Raw genomic sequence first — 16,913 nt, forward strand, 5'->3', positions numbered from 1 at the left:
AGGTGCCTTTTGTACACGATCAGAGCTGGAAGGGACCTCCAAGTCAGCTGCTCAGGGACAATTAAATCTAATTTGAATTTATTGACAAATGTATTTATTGCGACCAATCTCTCCTTCTGAATTAGTCATGATGCTTTAGTCATGATAGTAAAATGGAGCCAGAATGTGCAGGTGTAGTCTATCTCTGAGTATCAGATGCTGGGGAGGCTCAGTTACCATTATTATTATTATTATTATTATTATTATTATTTGCCTGTTTTATGTATTTCCTCCATCTTCAGCACATGAGTGCTCTCAGGGCAGCTCAGTTTAAAAACAAAAATAAAATACAGGCAAACATAAAGCCACGTAAAACCAAGAAAACAGTAGCAGCAAGTAAACAGTACACGTGAAAAGCATCTTGGGGCCTTAGTGGACCACAAGCTTAACATAAGTCAACCGTGTGATGCAGCAGCTGCATCAATAGAAGTCTAGTGTCCAGATCAAGGAAGATCATAAAGGTGAAGGTACCCCTGCCCGTACGGGCCAGTCTTGACAGACTCTGGGGTTGTGCGCCCATCTCACTCAAGAGGCCGGGGGCCAGCGCTGTCCGGAGACACTTCCGGGTCACGTGGCCAGCGTGACATCGCTGCTCTGGCAAGCCAGAGCCGCACACGGAAACGCCGTTTACCTTCCCGCTTGTAAGCGGTCCCTATTTATCTACTTGCACTCGGAGGTGCTTTCGAACTGCTAGGTTGGCAGGCGCTGGGACCGAACAACGGGAGCGCACCCCGCCGCAGGGATTCGAACCGCCGACCTTTCGATCTGCAAGCCCTAGGCGCTGAGGCTTTTACCCACAGCGCCACCCGTGTCATAGTACCATTGTATTCTGTCTTGGTCAGAGCACACCTGGAATACTGTGTGCAGTTTTGGGCACCACAATTTAAGAAGGCTTTTGACAAGCTGGACCGTATGCAGAGGAGGGCGACCAAGATGATCATTGGGTTTGGAATCCAAGCTTTAGGAGGAAGAGATGAGAGAGTTGTGTATGCTTAGCATGGAAAAAAGGAGACTGAGAGGAGATAGGAGAGCCTTCTTCAAATATCTTAAGGGTTGTCTCCTGGAAGATGGAGCAAGCTTGTTTTCTCCTGGTCTGGAGGGTAGGACTTGAACCGATGGCTTCAAGTTATGAAAAAGGAGATTCCGACTAAACATCAGGAGGAACTTTCTGACAGTAAGAGCTGTTTGGCCATGGAACAGACTCCAGTGGGAGGTTGTGGACTCTCCTTCTTTGGGGATTATTCAGGAGAGGTTGGATGGTCACCTGTTGTCTATGATCTAGTTGAGATTCCTGCATTGCAGGGGGTTGGACTAGATGACCCTTGGGGTCCTTTGCAACTCTACAATTCTAGGATTCTAAGTTATGTTGGGTTTTTTAATGCCCTTTAAGAACACAGCGCGGGTGGCGCTGTGGGTTAAACCACAGAGCCTAGGACTTGCCGATCAGAAGGTCAGCGGTTCAAATCCCCGTAACGGGGTGAGCTCCCGTTGCTTGGTCCCTGCTCCTGCCAACCTAGCAGTTCGAAAGCACGTCAAAGTGCAACTAGATAAATAGGTACCGCTCTGGCAGGAAGGTAAACGGCATTTCCATGCGCTGCTCTGGTTCGCCAGAAGCGGCTTAGTCATGCTGGCCACATGACCCGGAAGCTGTACGCCGGCTCCCTCGGCCAATAAAGCGAGATGAGTGCCGCAACCCCAGAGTCGGTCACGACTGGACCTAATGGTCAGGGGCCCCTTTACCTTTACTTAAGAACAAATGTGTTGAGAGGTGTGCGTGTGTGTTACATACACACATGCATGTGTATGTAAACACACGTGTATGTAAACATGGGTGTCTATGCCAAACTGAGTTGTTGACCCAGGTGGAAGAAAGCCTAGTTTCACCCCTGCCTCCAGAATTCATAGTCTGAAAGCTTACATACCCTGAAGGTCCATTGCCCTCTATAGGTAACATCCCTGGACTTGGTTGGAGCAAGTTGCTAAGAACTTTCCGTGGATGCTTACTGCTTGCTACCAAGGTCAGAGCAGGGCCACGACTGCCAGCCGTCAGTGTAAAGCTGCCTTCCATCCGTGGTCAAGGATGATGGGACTGGGAGTCAACCAGCTTGGGGAAGTTTGGTGTAAACAATGCAGGGCTGGATGCACTGATGGGCTGACTGGGTCTAAGACAGATTCCTATGTTCCTAGATGGAGCACAGTTTCGTAAGAGGTAACCGAGAGTTAGTTTGGCTACACGGTGGATGTGCAGTTTCTGAAAGTGTCTGGTTTGAATGTTTAATTGTGTGTGAAAATACAGAAGTGAGCCTCTCTGCCTTGGCACACAAACCCTCCCTGAATATTCCTCCCCAAGGGAAAGGCAGCCAGGTCCCTTGACCGCCAAGCTGCCCGATATCAGAGCCATCCCAGATAGCAGCTTGGGAGGTCGGCTCCTGCCAGCCTCTGATTTAATGTTTGTCAGGTGCTGGAAATTTTCTGAGCCAATTGATCATTGCACTCTTCATTGACCCATCCATCCATCAGGGCCAGCGGCTCATTTCCTGAGCACTAGTCCCTTGTCACTCAAGAATTATAGATCCGCTTGGCTGAGGCGTGTAGAAAATAATTGTTTTGGGTGCTTCTGAGGCCTGAGAAATTCAAAAACTGAAATGGAATTCTCTTGCCTGCCTCTCACTTGCTTGATTTGCATCACAGTGCTGACTTGTCAGATGAAAAGACAACAACTGTTTTTGGATGTCAGTGTGGCCAAATGTATATCTTTGGAGCCCTCTTCTCCCCTTAGATATCCCTGGAGAACTAATCGATTCAAGATCAGACCCACAGTGTAATGGGATCAGTTCATGCAGAATGTGAGAAGCCCAAGTGACTTTGAAGGCACGGGAGGCCCCCAACTTGCTAAAGGGGGTGGGGTCTTGTCACTGCCTGGAAGGAGTTCTGCCTGGCAGATGCCCCCTGGGGTTTCATAATGGAAGAAAAGAAAGCAATGAATACATTTTCCTCTTTTGTATGGATTGTGTTAGATGCTCAGATCAGGAGAAGCGCAAAAGCAGCTTGCGGCATGATCCACCCTGAAACGTGAGAGCATTGTTCTTATTCATTTCAATGATTCTCCATCCTTTCCAATGTTTGACTTAGACCCAGGGTGGCTAACCTTTTGCAAGAAATCTCTTCTCCCAGTCCAGAGCTTTGATGGGGAGATTGGGGCTTGGGGACCCACTTCAAATGGCTCTGCAAGAATGATCTGGGTCACAGCTTAAGGGTTTGCCACCCATGGCTTAACTGTTCGTGGCATTTCAGATCTTCATTGCTGCTTCCTGGGCTGCCTGCTGAACTTCTGTTATTCTTTCCCAGCTTCTAAAACAGTTTTTGGAAGACGCCACCAGTTTCCACCAGAGCTGTCCATTTTTATATCTATGTTTTGCTCTCGGTCTTTGTCTAAGATTATCTCTCTTTTTAAAGCATTAACAGCGCTTTGGACATCCTGGAAGGATGCAGTTAAACACTAAACCATACCTTTATGGCAGTGACTAATAAAACAGAGATATTGAAGTCTTAAAGCAAACCATTTCTTCTTGTGGCTTTCTTCAGCTTCTCTTAATGTTTGCGTGCTTGGCTTAAAAATAGACATAAAATCTAGCATCCAGTTAATTAGGGGCTTCTTTTTAGGCATTGTTAAATTGCTTAACCAGTTAAGCAGCCCTCCTGTTGGGAGTTACCCACAGGCTATATAAGAAAAGCTATGCTGAATCTTCTCAGGCCTGAGAACTGGTGCAAAGAGTTTCAGCACCTTGGATAGTGACCATGGCCAATGGAAGATGGAAGCCTTGTGGGAAGAACGGAAGCCACTCAAATTCCTTTGCCATGGTGAGGATTGCATTTTTAAGTAACCTTTCTTCTAAAACCTCCCACGCTACCACTTCCGGGATCCTGTTACAATGGAAGCCTTAAAACAGCACAATTTATGGAAGGAGCAGGCAATTCCTTGCCGGAGTTGTGTAGGACTTTATGCCTGGTAAAATTTGATGCGTTGTCATAAATTACTTTTTGGCTGCAGGTGCTGTTAGATATAAAGCAAAGGTAATTGTTCTGCTGGCCCCTCCCAACCCAGCTGGTGGCTTTGCTCCAGATGTCTGTTCGAGATAGTAAATGTGGCTTCTGGTCCTTGGCTTTTTCCCATTCTGCCTGTAAAACACACAGACACATTCCCCTACCCACATGGTGGCAGCCATATAAGAATTAGAGAAATGGAACAGCCTCTCAGCTACACCCCTGCCTTCCCCCTTAGTCTATAACTTTAAAAGACTTCACTTCAAAAGGTACCAGTTTTTAAAGTATAACACCCAGAATGCTTCATTTTAATCCTCTTGCGCTCTTAGGGAAACTGGAATCTGCCATACTCAGTAAAAAAAACAGGAGGGCATGATTTACCAACAACACACATAGCCTGCCTGTCACTAGCTGTTATGTACTGAAGTTCTCACCCTGGGCCAGCAGGGGGATACTGTAGATAGTTATGCAAATAAGGGATCGAAAGTGACGTTCAGTGATTGGGTAGTTTTAGAAAATTGTTGCAGTTACATTGTACTGGAGCTCTATATAAGCAGGCTGACTGAACCCTTCAGTTCAGTTCTGTCCTGGCCTGTGAATAAATGAGAGCTGTTTGAAGAATCGCTGTGTCGTCTGATATGTTCACCCACAACTTAACACTAGCGACCTCAGGAAGGAGGGTGTCTAAGTAAATTAAATACCCTCCTGGTAACCAGCACAGAACATAGGGAACTTATACCCCAGCCAACAGTCTGGGCACTGGACTTAGAAATTGGACTTCCCTACCAAGAACTCAAGGGACACGGGTGGCACTGTGGGCTAAACCACTGTGCTGCTTGGGCTTGCCGATCAGCGGTTCGAATCCCCGCGACGGGGTGAGCTCCCATTGCTCGGTCCCTGCTCCTGCCAACCTAGCAGTTTGAAAGCATGTCAAAGTGCAAGTAGATAAATAGGTACCGCTCCGGCGGGAAGGTAAACGGCATTTCCGTATGCTGCTGTGGTTCGCCAGAAGCGGCATAGTCATGCTGGCCACATGACCCGGAAGCTGTACACCGGCTCCCTCGGCCAATAAAGCGAGATGAGCGCCGCAACCCCAGAGTTGGCCGTGACTGGACCCCTTTACCTTTACCAAGAACTCAACACTGCTTTAAAAGAACAAAACTTTTATTTGGAAAAAAAACCACAACGAGGGTCCATTTTGATGTCGTGAACTGCCCTGAGATCTTCAGGTGAGGGTGGTATGCAAATTTAATAAAGGGGACAATGTCTCAGGGTGGAATTTCTTCTCTTTGTGCTCCTCTCAGCTGTCATTTCTCCTCTGGCCACTGCTATGGATACATGACTTGACTGCCTCTCTCCAGGCACTGCGACTGCAGCCAAAATGAGTGCACTGGTGGGGGGTTTTTGGGTGGTGTTGGTGGGGAACTCAAGGTTTGTAGAAGTACAAAAAATAGAATAAAAGGAAACATCCCGACAGTAAAACTCCCCGAAACATCTGTCAGAAGACTGAGCATGCTCAGTTAATGGAATGTTGTCTGTCAACTGGGAAAGTAGGGGGACTAGAGTAGCCTAATAGGTGCCTGGAGCCCTAAACAGAAGCACTCTTGGGGGGGGGGGGCAGATGGCATGCTGCAACATTTTGTTGCAGTCCCGATGGTCCCTTAAACCTCACTGTCCATCCCTGATTTATTGCCATGTGGGAAACGGTGTGGCTGTTGATTTGGAGAGCTGGGAGCTGATTGCCTTTTGGTATTTATGACCTCCAAGCGCTGGACATTTAATCAGCAAACATTTGTTGTTCCTCCACCTCCTTCTCCTCTCAGGCACTGAAAGGAGAGCAGTAAAGAATTTTGAAAGCCTTCTTTTATAAAAATCACACCCCTCCCCCGAAAAAAAACCCACTTTTAAAATGTGCCTATACTATAATATGGGTAGTGAGCCAGGTGTCAAAAAAGACCATCCAATATACGCATAGTATAGTCTCCATGTCACATTTACATACATTTTTGTAACCCAGTTGGTCTGCCAAATTGGCCCGGTGCTAGAAGCCGGCTCCCCATAGACCATGGGTAGGCAAACTAACACCCAGGGGCCGGATCTGGCCCAATCGCCTTCTAAATCTGGCCCACAGCCGGTCCGGGAATCAGCGTGTTTTTACATGAGTAGAATGTGTCCTTTTATTTAAAACGAATCTCTGGGTTATTTGTGGGACCTGCCTGGTGTTTTTACATGAGTAGAATGTGTGCTTTGATTTAAAATGCATCTCTGGGTTATTTGTAGGCCATAGGAATTCGTTCATTTCTGGCCCCCCACAAGGTCTGAGGGACAGTGAACCGGCCCCCTGCTGAAAAAGTTTGCTGACCCCTGGCATAGAGCATGTCTTTGGGGATCCTGCCATCTTCCATTCTGAGGATGTGACCAAGTCAGTGTAAATGTCGCTGAGACAGAGTGCAAACATGCTGGGAATGTGGACTTGGGAGAGCACATCTTTCTTTGAATTTCTGTTCTGCTGTGTGATGCCCCAAATCCTCCTGATGAAGCTTAGGTGTTGGGGGTCGGCCGTGGCAGGTGTAAGTCACCCACAACTCGATTCCATAAAGCAGCGTGCTCAACGTGCAGTTGATGAGTCTCTGAGGAGCTTCCTCGGAAGTGGGCCGAGAAGGCTGCGTCATCTGCAAACAGCATCTCTCAGATAAGGGTCCTCTGTACTATTGTCTTGGCATGGGGATGTGCCAGGTTGAACAGACATGGCTCCTTGATTGGATACGTACACACCACCTTCAGATATCTGAAGAAAGCTATCACAACACCTCTCAGTCTTCTCTCCTCCAGACTAAACATCCCCAACTCATTTAACCGTCAGAGCAAAGAAACTGGGTCATGCAAAAGGAATGTGTGCATAGGGCATGGTTGAATTGGTAGGCACTAGAGGTGGGGAGCATGGGACGCGGGTGGCACTGTGGTCTAAACCACTCAGCCTAGGGCTTGCCGATCAGAAGGTCGGCGGTTCGAATCCCCGCGACGGGGTGAGCTCCCATTGCTCGGTCCCTGCTCCTGCCAACCTAGCAGTTTGAAAGCACATCAAAGTGCAAGTAGATAAATAGAAACCGCTCCGGTGGGAAGGTAAACGGCGTTTCCGTGTGCTGCTCCGGTTCGCCAGAAGCTGCTTAGTCATGCTGGTCACATGACCCAGAAGCTGTACGCCGGCTCCTTCAACCAATAAAGCAAGATGAGCGCTGCAACCCCAGAGTCGTCCGCAACTGGACCTAACAGTCAGGGGTCCCTTTACCTTTAGGTAACCTTTAGAGGTGGGGAGCAGAAAGACCACCAGGGCACCTAGAACCATCGAACCAGAAGGGAGACCAGGGGACATCTAGTCCAACTCCCTGCAATACAGGAATCAAAGCTAATGGGTTAATGTTGTAAAATACAGTGGTACCTCGGGTTAAGAACTTAATTTGTTCTGGAGGTCCATTCTTAACCTGAAACTGTTCTTAACCAGAGGTACCACTTTAGCTAATGGGGCCTCCCGCTGCCATGATTTCTGTTCTCTTCCTGAAGCAAAGTTCTTAACCCGGGGTACTATTTCTGGGTTAGCGAAGTCTGTAACCTGAAGCGTCTGTAACCCGAGGTACCACTGTACTGAGAAATCTTCCTGGTGAATGCTGTTTTCCCTCTCCCTCCTTCACACACCTTGTATTTGGAAAGCTGAAATGAAATGAAGCAACAGGCTTCTGCCAAGACATTATCCAATCACTCCTTCCTGAGCACCCTCAAGGCGTGGAATTGATTTGGTTCTTGCAGTTCTGATCAAATAAAGCAGGAGATCAAATTAGCCTGTAGATGAATTATGAAGCAGATGTCAAGGAATACAAGATACCCTCGGCAGAGAAGGTGAATATTAGAAGTGACAGTTCTCTTCGGATGGTAGATTTTCTGCCCTGCCTATGGATGCTGTTCCACACTTACCGCAGAAACCTTTGTAGAGATGGCTGTTGCTTATGGAGGTCTGTAGCCATGGGCGATGCCTGCAGTCTTTTGAAGATCTACAGGGGGTTACTGCCATAGATATAAGAGAATCTCAGGCAGGTGTATTGATAAAGATTTCTAGAGGGTACTGAGTGCAAGTTCACAGCGTCCCAGTTATTGGAACCAGGTCAAGGTGTTTGTAGCCTGCAAAAATTTACCATTCGCCCAATAATAAATGCTGGAAATGTAATGAGACTGAAGGTACTTTTTACCACCTTTGGTGGACCTGCCCGAAGATTAAAGCCTTTTGGGAAACGATCTATAATGAAATTAAGAAAGTCCTTAAAAGGACTTTTCCTAAGAAACCTGAGGCTTTTCTCTTGGGCATGGTTGGCCAATTGGTGTCAAAGAAGGACAGGACGTTTTTTATGTATGCTACGACAGCAGCAAGAATTCTTTTAGCAAAGTATTGGAAGACACAAGAACTACCCACGCTGGAAGAATGGCAGACGAAGGTGATCGACTATATGGGACTGGCAGAGATGACCGGCAGAATCCATGACCAGGGGAAAAAGACAGTGGAAGAGGACTGGAAGAAATTCAAAATATATCTTAAAAATTACTGTAAAATTGAGGAGTGTTAAGATGTTAAAGATCTGGGAAATAGAGAATTACAGCTGTAATTAATAAGTTAAAAAAGAACCTATACGAAGGTGAACTTGATAATTAGTTAATTGGAGGAGTTGCTGAAGAAAGGTAAAACAAGGATGCAGAAAAGGGGAGGTATGGGGAAGTCCGAGAAGCAAGGTCTATGAAAATAAGATTATGAAATTATACATGTTAAAAAAAAAAGAAAGGTGTTTGTAGCCTGCATCTATGACTGTTTCACGTGTGACAGCTGTTGTGTGGAGACTCTGTTAGCTGCAGCCAGGGAAACCTGAACCCAGGCCTCAAATTTCTGCATGCAGTTTTTAAAGTCGCTGACCAACCCTGGAGCCTTTGACGTTCTTTTGTTACTTTCCTTGAAGGAACTCAAGTGCCTTCCATTTTCAGAGAGCTGTGGAGTTGGAAGGGATACCAAGGATCATCTCAACCGGCCCCCTGCAATTAAGGAATCTCAACTGAAGCATCCATCTAACCTCTGCTTAAAAATCTCCAAGGAAGGAAAGTCCACAACCTCCCAAGGGAAACCATTCTACTGTTGAACAGCTCTTCCTGTCAGAAAGTCCTTGTTGGAATCTCCTTTCTTGGAACTTGAATCCGTGGGTTGTAGGAGCAGCAGAAAAGAAGCTCGCTCCATCTTCCATGGGACAGCACTTTTGATATTTGAAGATGTCTCTCATATGACCTCTCAGTGGTATCTTCTCCTCACAAGAACCCTGAGACGTGGGCTAGTGTCAGCATCCATCCCTGCAAAAACCCTCTCCCTTCTGTGGTTTCCAGTAACTGGTATTCAGAAGTATTGGTTGCCACAACCATGGAGACACAGCATAGCCGCTAGTAGTCTTGCCCTCCATGAATCCTCTTTTAACCATCCAAGTTGGTGACCTTCACTGCCTCCTGTGGCAGAGAGTTCCATAGATTAACTAGGCACTGCATGAAGAAGCACTTCCTTTTATCCGTCCCAAATCTTCCAACATTCAGCCTCATTTGATGCCCACAAATTATTGTTGTTGCACTGTGCTCTTTCACAGAAGAGCGCTCTCTCTCTCTGGGGTAATGCTCAAAACCACCCACCAAGACCCTGCCTAGTTGCTCCTCTCTTGAGGATGTCCTTCCAGTGGGATTAAAAGCAACAGCTACAAAGTTTATTGAGGTGGGGAATGGCCTGTTCCTTCCCCATTTGGGAGCCATCTGTTGTTCTTCGGCTTGTGGCTCTGCCCCCATCTCCACTATCATTTTGGCACAACGGAATTGACTGGTGCATCCACGGCAAGCATCAGGGACATCTCACGGTCCCGTATCAACTGCTTCTCCTACCTTGCACCAGCGATAGGGGAAATCTGGAGCACAATCCTCTGGGGGTTCTGCTCCCCTCCTTGCCACATTTTCTTCCTGCAGAGTATTAAGTCAGTGCCAGATGAGAATATGAGTTTTCAGAGGGCTGGCTGCTAAAATGTGTTCTCTGGGGGCCGGGGGAATCTCATTAGTGCCAGCACTGTATCAGGAGATGGAGAATACAGAATGCCATTTAGCCTTGCAGGCAGGATTCAGGGAGGCAGGGAGGGCCACGATCTCCCCAGATTCTGCTCCACAGACTGAATGGTGAAGCCCAGCGGAGAAAGGAGTTGTGTCACTGGCCTGATCCAGTAGGTTCTTCTTATGTTCTTGTAAGTTGAACTGGGATGGGGTGGCAGGACAGACAGGGAGAGAGAGAGGTTGCCCTCAGGGTGTCCCAGGCAGAGGGCATTTTGGAACCCCGAGTACCTTGAAGTTCTTACTAGGGCTGCAACCTGGGGGAAAAAAATGTCATCACTCTGGTGCCATGAGTTTTAGTAGATTATTATGTGGGGCTTCTCTTGCACTTGATCCAGAAGCTGTCGTTAGTACAGAATGCTGCGGCCTGATTGCTGACAAAAGTGAGACCACTTCCACATATAACACCTGTGCTCAGAGATCTGCACTGATTACCGATTTGCTGTTGGGACAAGTCCAAGGTGTTACGGTTTGTATATAATAAAGCTGCCATACATCCAGACATAGCCGACCATCCGAAATTGTGTCCAGGCAGAAATTGAAATTGAAATAGTTTATTGTCACTTGTACAACTTGTATACAGTGAGATTACATGAGCACCCCCCACTCAGCTCTCTTAGTCTTAATTCCCCTCATTTACTGATGCACACCCACCAAACCCGAAAGTCAGTTGCCCTGTTGTTATCTTTTCATTCAGCAGCCTAACAGCCCACGGATAGAAGCTGTTCTTTACCCTGTTGGTGCGACTAATCATGCTTCTATATTGTCAGGGAACTGCCATCAGTGCCGGAGGGATCCCAGAGAGCGTCTGGGGAAGGGAATCAGCTTAGCTCCAGTGGAGAAGGGGGGCAGATGGGAGAATCTGAGAGGGAGTCACATGACTCCTTGCCGGGGACCAGCGGGGGGAGGAAGGGTCCTCCGCTGCCTACGCCTTCCTTGCGCAGAAGGCTTCCGCACAGGGAAAGTAGGAGGAGACTGGGCGTGAAAGAACTTCTTTGTTGGAAGAAGTTTAAGAAACGCCCACTGTCGGATTCTGCCAGCGATTGAGACAGCCACGGGTGAGTGGCTGTCCGGACAGAAAAGGTTCACTTAGGCATCCCAGCCAGGTGTGGGCACCTGCTTACGCACAAGCAACCCCTTGAACCATTACATATATCTTCTGCCCAAGGGCAGGAGATCAAGAAAGTGCCGGCTAGGGTGTGAATCATCCCTGAGAATTTTCCTCACTCTCCTGAGGCAATGTTCTTCCGCTATTTCATCCAGCGGATTCACGGGACAGCCCATAATATATTGTGCTGTATTCACCACCCTCTGTAGGCACTTCCTATCGGATGATGTCAAACCAGCGTACCATACCGTGATGCAGTAGGAAAGGATACTTTCTATTGTTGACCAGTAGAAGGAAATCATCAAATGTTGATTGACATCGTTCTTTCGCAATACTCCAAGGAGATGGAGTCTCTGTTGGGCTTTCTTAACCACCTGGGCTGTATTGATTTTCCAAGTAAGGTCTTCACTGAGATAAACTCCTAGGAATTTAAAGGAAGAGACTCTCTCCACACAGCCCTCCCCGATGTACAGTGGGGCTAGTTCTCCTCTCTTCCTCCGAAAGTCCAACACCATCTCCTTTGTCTTGCTGATATTAAGGTGCAAGTTGTTCCCTAGGCACCATGTAGATATTTTCTGGACCTCCCCTCTATACGTCTCCACCTGTAATTCGTCTCCACCTGTAATTAAACCCATTATGGTGGTGCCATCTGGTTGTATTTATTTTCCAAGTAAGGTCTTGGAAAAAAATGTCCTGGAAAGTCCGGACGTGCTGCAGCCCATGTCAGTAATGTTGATTTTGGCGAATTTCCTTAAAAGTCGCTGATCAACAGATCAACTTTTGGGAAAAGTAAAAACAAAAAAACTCAACATCTTTTGTGTCCGGATTTTCACCTTTTGAAATATGGCAACACTAGTATATAAGGCCCTTAACAACTTGGGACCCCATAAATGCCCACTCCAGTCTGTGGAACTGGCACTCTTACAGCTGCCACATAATACCACCTTTGTAAGAAATCAATCTTCTAGTCTGACAGCACCCGCACTTTGGAACTCCCTGCCTATTGCCATCAGGCAGGCACCTTCGCTGTATTATTTTTGGCCCCTGCTAAAAACATTCTTTTTTAGACAAGCCTGTCCAGATATGTGGGATGTTGGTGTGTATTTTAATCTGTCTGGGGCTTCTTGTGGGTCCTAATTATTTTCTGTGTTTCAAATAGTTTTCCAAAACTGCTTTTATTGATTATATAATTGTTTTATTCTTTTTGTAGACTGCCTTGAGGGTTTTTTCTTTAGTTTTTTCAAGTGGTATGTAATTAAGGTTAGGCATGGCAATTTAGTCTTGCCGTGCATTTGTGTTTTCAATTATCTTACGTGTAAACAGCCTTGAGATGGTAATAATAAAATAAAAGTAATAATAAGAGCCGTGTTGGGTTGGACAGAGGCTCCATCTCAATCCGCATCCGCATGGGCCAATCAGAAGCCCACAAGCAGGGCCGTCTCCTGCTGTTGCCCCTAGCAACTGGTACCCAGAGGGATATTGCCATTGTCTCCAATAGCTGGCGTCTTTCATCCATCCCTTAGTAGAGCCACCTGAGCCAGTGACCATCGTGTGGCAATGAGGAAACCTCTTCTTGTGGAAAATTGGGAGGGGGCTCAGCACTGAATTTTGCATGTTTTCAAGAAAGGAGAGTCTGACTAAACATTAGGAAGAGGTTTCTGGCTGTAAGAGCTGCTGTTCGGCAGTGGCATGGACTCCCTCAGAAGGACTCACTGAAGGGTTTGAAACAGTGATTGGATGGCTGTGTGCCAGAGATTATTATTTTTTTTTATAGCTATGATTGCAGAGGGGTTAGACTAGATGACCCTTGTAGGTCTCTTCCAACTCTACAGTCCTTGTGATTCTATGAAATCTTCCTTTTTCCTGTAGACTGACCCCACAGGGGAAAAAAAGTTCACCCGTGTGAGAGTAAGTTGAGCAAATCCCACACATTTTTAAAATAAAAAAGTCCTTGTTTCCATGGCAACTGAAGTGACGCTCTGTCACTTAAGGAGGCATCTGCGGGGGAGAGGAGAAGTATCTTCAGGAGAGCGGTGATCTCGCATTGGGTGCCATTTCCAAATTTTGCTTCTGAGCTCAAACCTCAAAGGTGGGGGGGCAGGTTTGGTTTTGTGAATTCCCTCCACCTACCTCCTTGATGCTAGTGAATCAGTTATACCCTCTCTGTCCAAGGAATTTCTTGATTTTTCATATTCCCTTGGAAATGGTGGTTCTTGTTCAAATTCACAGAGGTGGGATTTGCAAGGCAGGGCAGTATCACTTGCCCATCATTTGAATATATTTATTATTATTATTTTTGGGACGCGCGTGGCGCTGTGGGTAAAACCTCAGTGCCTAGGACTTGCTGATCGCATGGTTGGCGGTTCGAATCCCCGCGGCGGGGTGCGCTCCCGTTGCTCGGTCCCAGCGCCTGCCAACCTAGCAGTTCGAAAGCACTCCCGGGTGCAAGTAGATAAATAGGGACCGCATACCAGTGGGAAGGTAAACGGCGTTTCCGTGTGCTGCGCTGGCTCGCCAGATGCAGCTTGTCACGCTGGCCACGTGACCCGGAAGTGTCTGCGGACAGCGCTGGCCCCCGGCCTCTTGAGTGAGATGAGTGCACAACCCTAGAGTCTGTCAAGACTGGCCCGTACGGGCAGGGGTACCTTTACCTTTACTATTATTATTATTATTATTATTATTATTATTATTATTGCTTCCAGAATGCAGGATGTGGCCCCAGGCACCCTGAGAATCTTAGATGCTCTTTTTTTAGGTCACACACACAGAGTAAATCAAGTTTCTAGTACTCTTGCCGATTGCAAGCCATGAGATATGTGTTTCTCAGATTGGAGCCTCCATCAGTCAGTCTTCAGTCTCTTACTCCCTCCACAAACCAGACAGATTAATAATAGAACCACAGAATTGTAGAGTTTGAAGGGATCCCAAAGGCCATCTAGTCCAACCCCCTGCAATGCAGGAATCACAACTAAACATAGTCTGTTTCACTGGGATGCGCTTGATCCATAGATTAGGCCAGTGTTTCCCAACCTTTTTTGGGCAAAGGCACACTTGTTTCATGAAAAAAATCTCGAGGCACACCACCATTACAGCCCCGTGACGTCAGCGCGCAGCGTCACGCCGGGAGGGACATGAATTGCTAGCAAATTACATAATCACCTCCTTGAGGGCTGGCTCATCTTCTCCGAAGGCAGAACCCCATTAATTAACAGCACAGACTCACACCATAGCCAAGACGAGGGGGGAAAACCTCAGTCATGCACATGTGGGGGCTAAATGAGGACGAAGACCGGGCAGAGAGCAGGGTTCAAATCACCCCACCTGGCCAGGACAATCCCTGGGTGCTCCCTTGGGCCACTCGCCTGACCCACCTCGCAGGGCTGTTGTTGCGAGGATAACACGGGGAGAACCAATCGCGCCCCTGGGAGCTCCTTGGAGGAGAAAGCGGGCGATGAATGCAATGCACGAAATATATGAGAGGCGACCAGGTTTTGCAGGTGAGGGGCCCCCGCCAGCCTCCGCTTCCAACACCCGGCGCAACGACGCCGAAGTTTCCCCCCGGGCTCGGCTCGGGGAGCAGCGCTGCTCCCCCCCGGCTCCCCTTCGCCCTCCCGGCTCTCTCTGCCGCCCACTGGGGACCCCCCTCACCTGCCAAGTCCGGAGCGCCGGTGGAAGTTGCATGCAGGGCGCCGTGTTGCCATTGCATTGCACTGCACTCCATGCAACGCCTGCACGCATGCATTGCCTTGCACGCCCGCCAAGGGGTCTCTCCGCGGTCCGATGTGTCCCCTCCGGCGTGGATGCAGCATTGCAAAAATAAAACCCCCCGACGCAGCCCTACCTGGGGGGCAGCCTCCGCCTCCGCCGCTCCGCCTCCGCGGGGATCCCCGGCCTCCATCCTGCCGCCCGATCTCCGCGGGGGCGCAGGCAGGCTGCGCGGGGTCTGCGCGGAAGAGCCCCTGCCCGCCCGGCCGCCGCCGCCGCGCTCATTCCATGGCCGGGAGAAGAGCGCTTCAAACAAAACGCCCGGCCCGCCAGGCCACGCTGGGAAACGTAGTTTGCGCACCCCGCGCGGGCGCGGAGCCCAAGGGTGAGGGGACTACGGATCCCGGCAGCCCCCGCGCCGGGGACGGAGGGGGAGAGGCCGGGTGCAGGGATGGAGGGACGGGTGGGCGAGTGAGTGAGTGAGTGGCAGCCGCCAAGCCTTGGCCGAGAGCCAGGAAGGGCCTCCCCGGAGGAGGAGGAGGAGGAGGAGGGAGGCGCAGAGCGGGAGGGAGGGAGGGAACCCCAGGGGTCATCTAGTGACGGCGCCCCAATCGAAAATTTGACTTTAAAAAAAAAAAATCTTTCAATTTTTTAATTTTTCCCGCGGCACACCAGGCAACATCTCGCGGCACACTAGTGTGCCGCGGAACAGTGGTTGGGAAACACTGGATTAGGCTGTATGGATTAAGGACAGACACAAACATCCAGGCTGCAATTCCAGCCTGAATACAGAACGTGGTCAGTTGTCTCTGTTAAGTTGTGGGTGAACATATCAGACGACACAGCGATTCTTCAAACTGCTCTTGTTTATTCACAGACCCAGAACAGAACTGAACTGAAGGGTTCTGCCAGCCTGCTTATACAGAGCTCCACTACAAAGCAACAGTAACAACTTTCTGTAACTACCCAATCACTGAACATCACTTTCAATTCCTTATTTGCATATGTGGACCTGAGTGAAAACTATCTACAGTATCTCCCTGCTGGCTCAGGGTGAGAACTTCAGTACATAACAGACTCCACAGGCCAATAGTGACACATTGGACATTACAAAAACCCACACAACTAAGTCAGCTACTGAATCTGAGCAACCTTTTCACTAAAGCTAAATTCACAGCATACGTTCAAAGTACAGTGGTACCTTGAGTTAAGAACTTAATTCGTTCTGGAGGTCTGTTCTTAACCTGAAACTGTTCTTAACCTGAAGCACCACTTTAGCTAATGGGGCCTCCCGCTGCTGCTGCACCGCCGGAGCACAATTTCTGTTCCCATCCTGAAACAAAGTTCTTAACCTGAGGTACTATTTCTGGGTTAGCGGAGTCTGTAACCTGAAGCGTCTGTAACCTGAAGCGTCTGTAACCCAAGGTACCACTGTACTACGATACCATTTTAAGCAGCCATGCATTTTCCAAAGTTATTATGGGAACTGTAGTTTGCTAAGGGTGCTGAGAGTTGTTAGGAAATCCCTGATCTCAGAGCTATAATTCCTGGCGTGTTTTAACAGCCAATCTCTTTCCCAAGAGAACTCTGGGGATCGTAGCTTGTGGGGGAGGCCTCTGAACAACTCGCAGCACCTTTAGCAAACTACGTCTCCCAGAGTTCAAGGTCACTCAGTGAGCTGCATGGCTGTGTGGAGATTTGAACCCTGGTCTCTCCCAGGTCCTAGTCCAAAACTGTAACTGTTATAGAAGACTACCACTTAAAAATGTGCACCAAACTCAGTCTTTGACCAATCTTTTGCGCAAACTGGCTGAGTCGATGCAGAGCCTTTCCGTGTTCAGATTCCCAGCAG

This window comes from Podarcis muralis, chromosome 7, assembly GCF_964188315.1.
Source record: "Podarcis muralis chromosome 7, rPodMur119.hap1.1, whole genome shotgun sequence".
In the NCBI taxonomy this organism is placed as follows: domain Eukaryota; kingdom Metazoa; phylum Chordata; class Lepidosauria; order Squamata; family Lacertidae; genus Podarcis; species Podarcis muralis.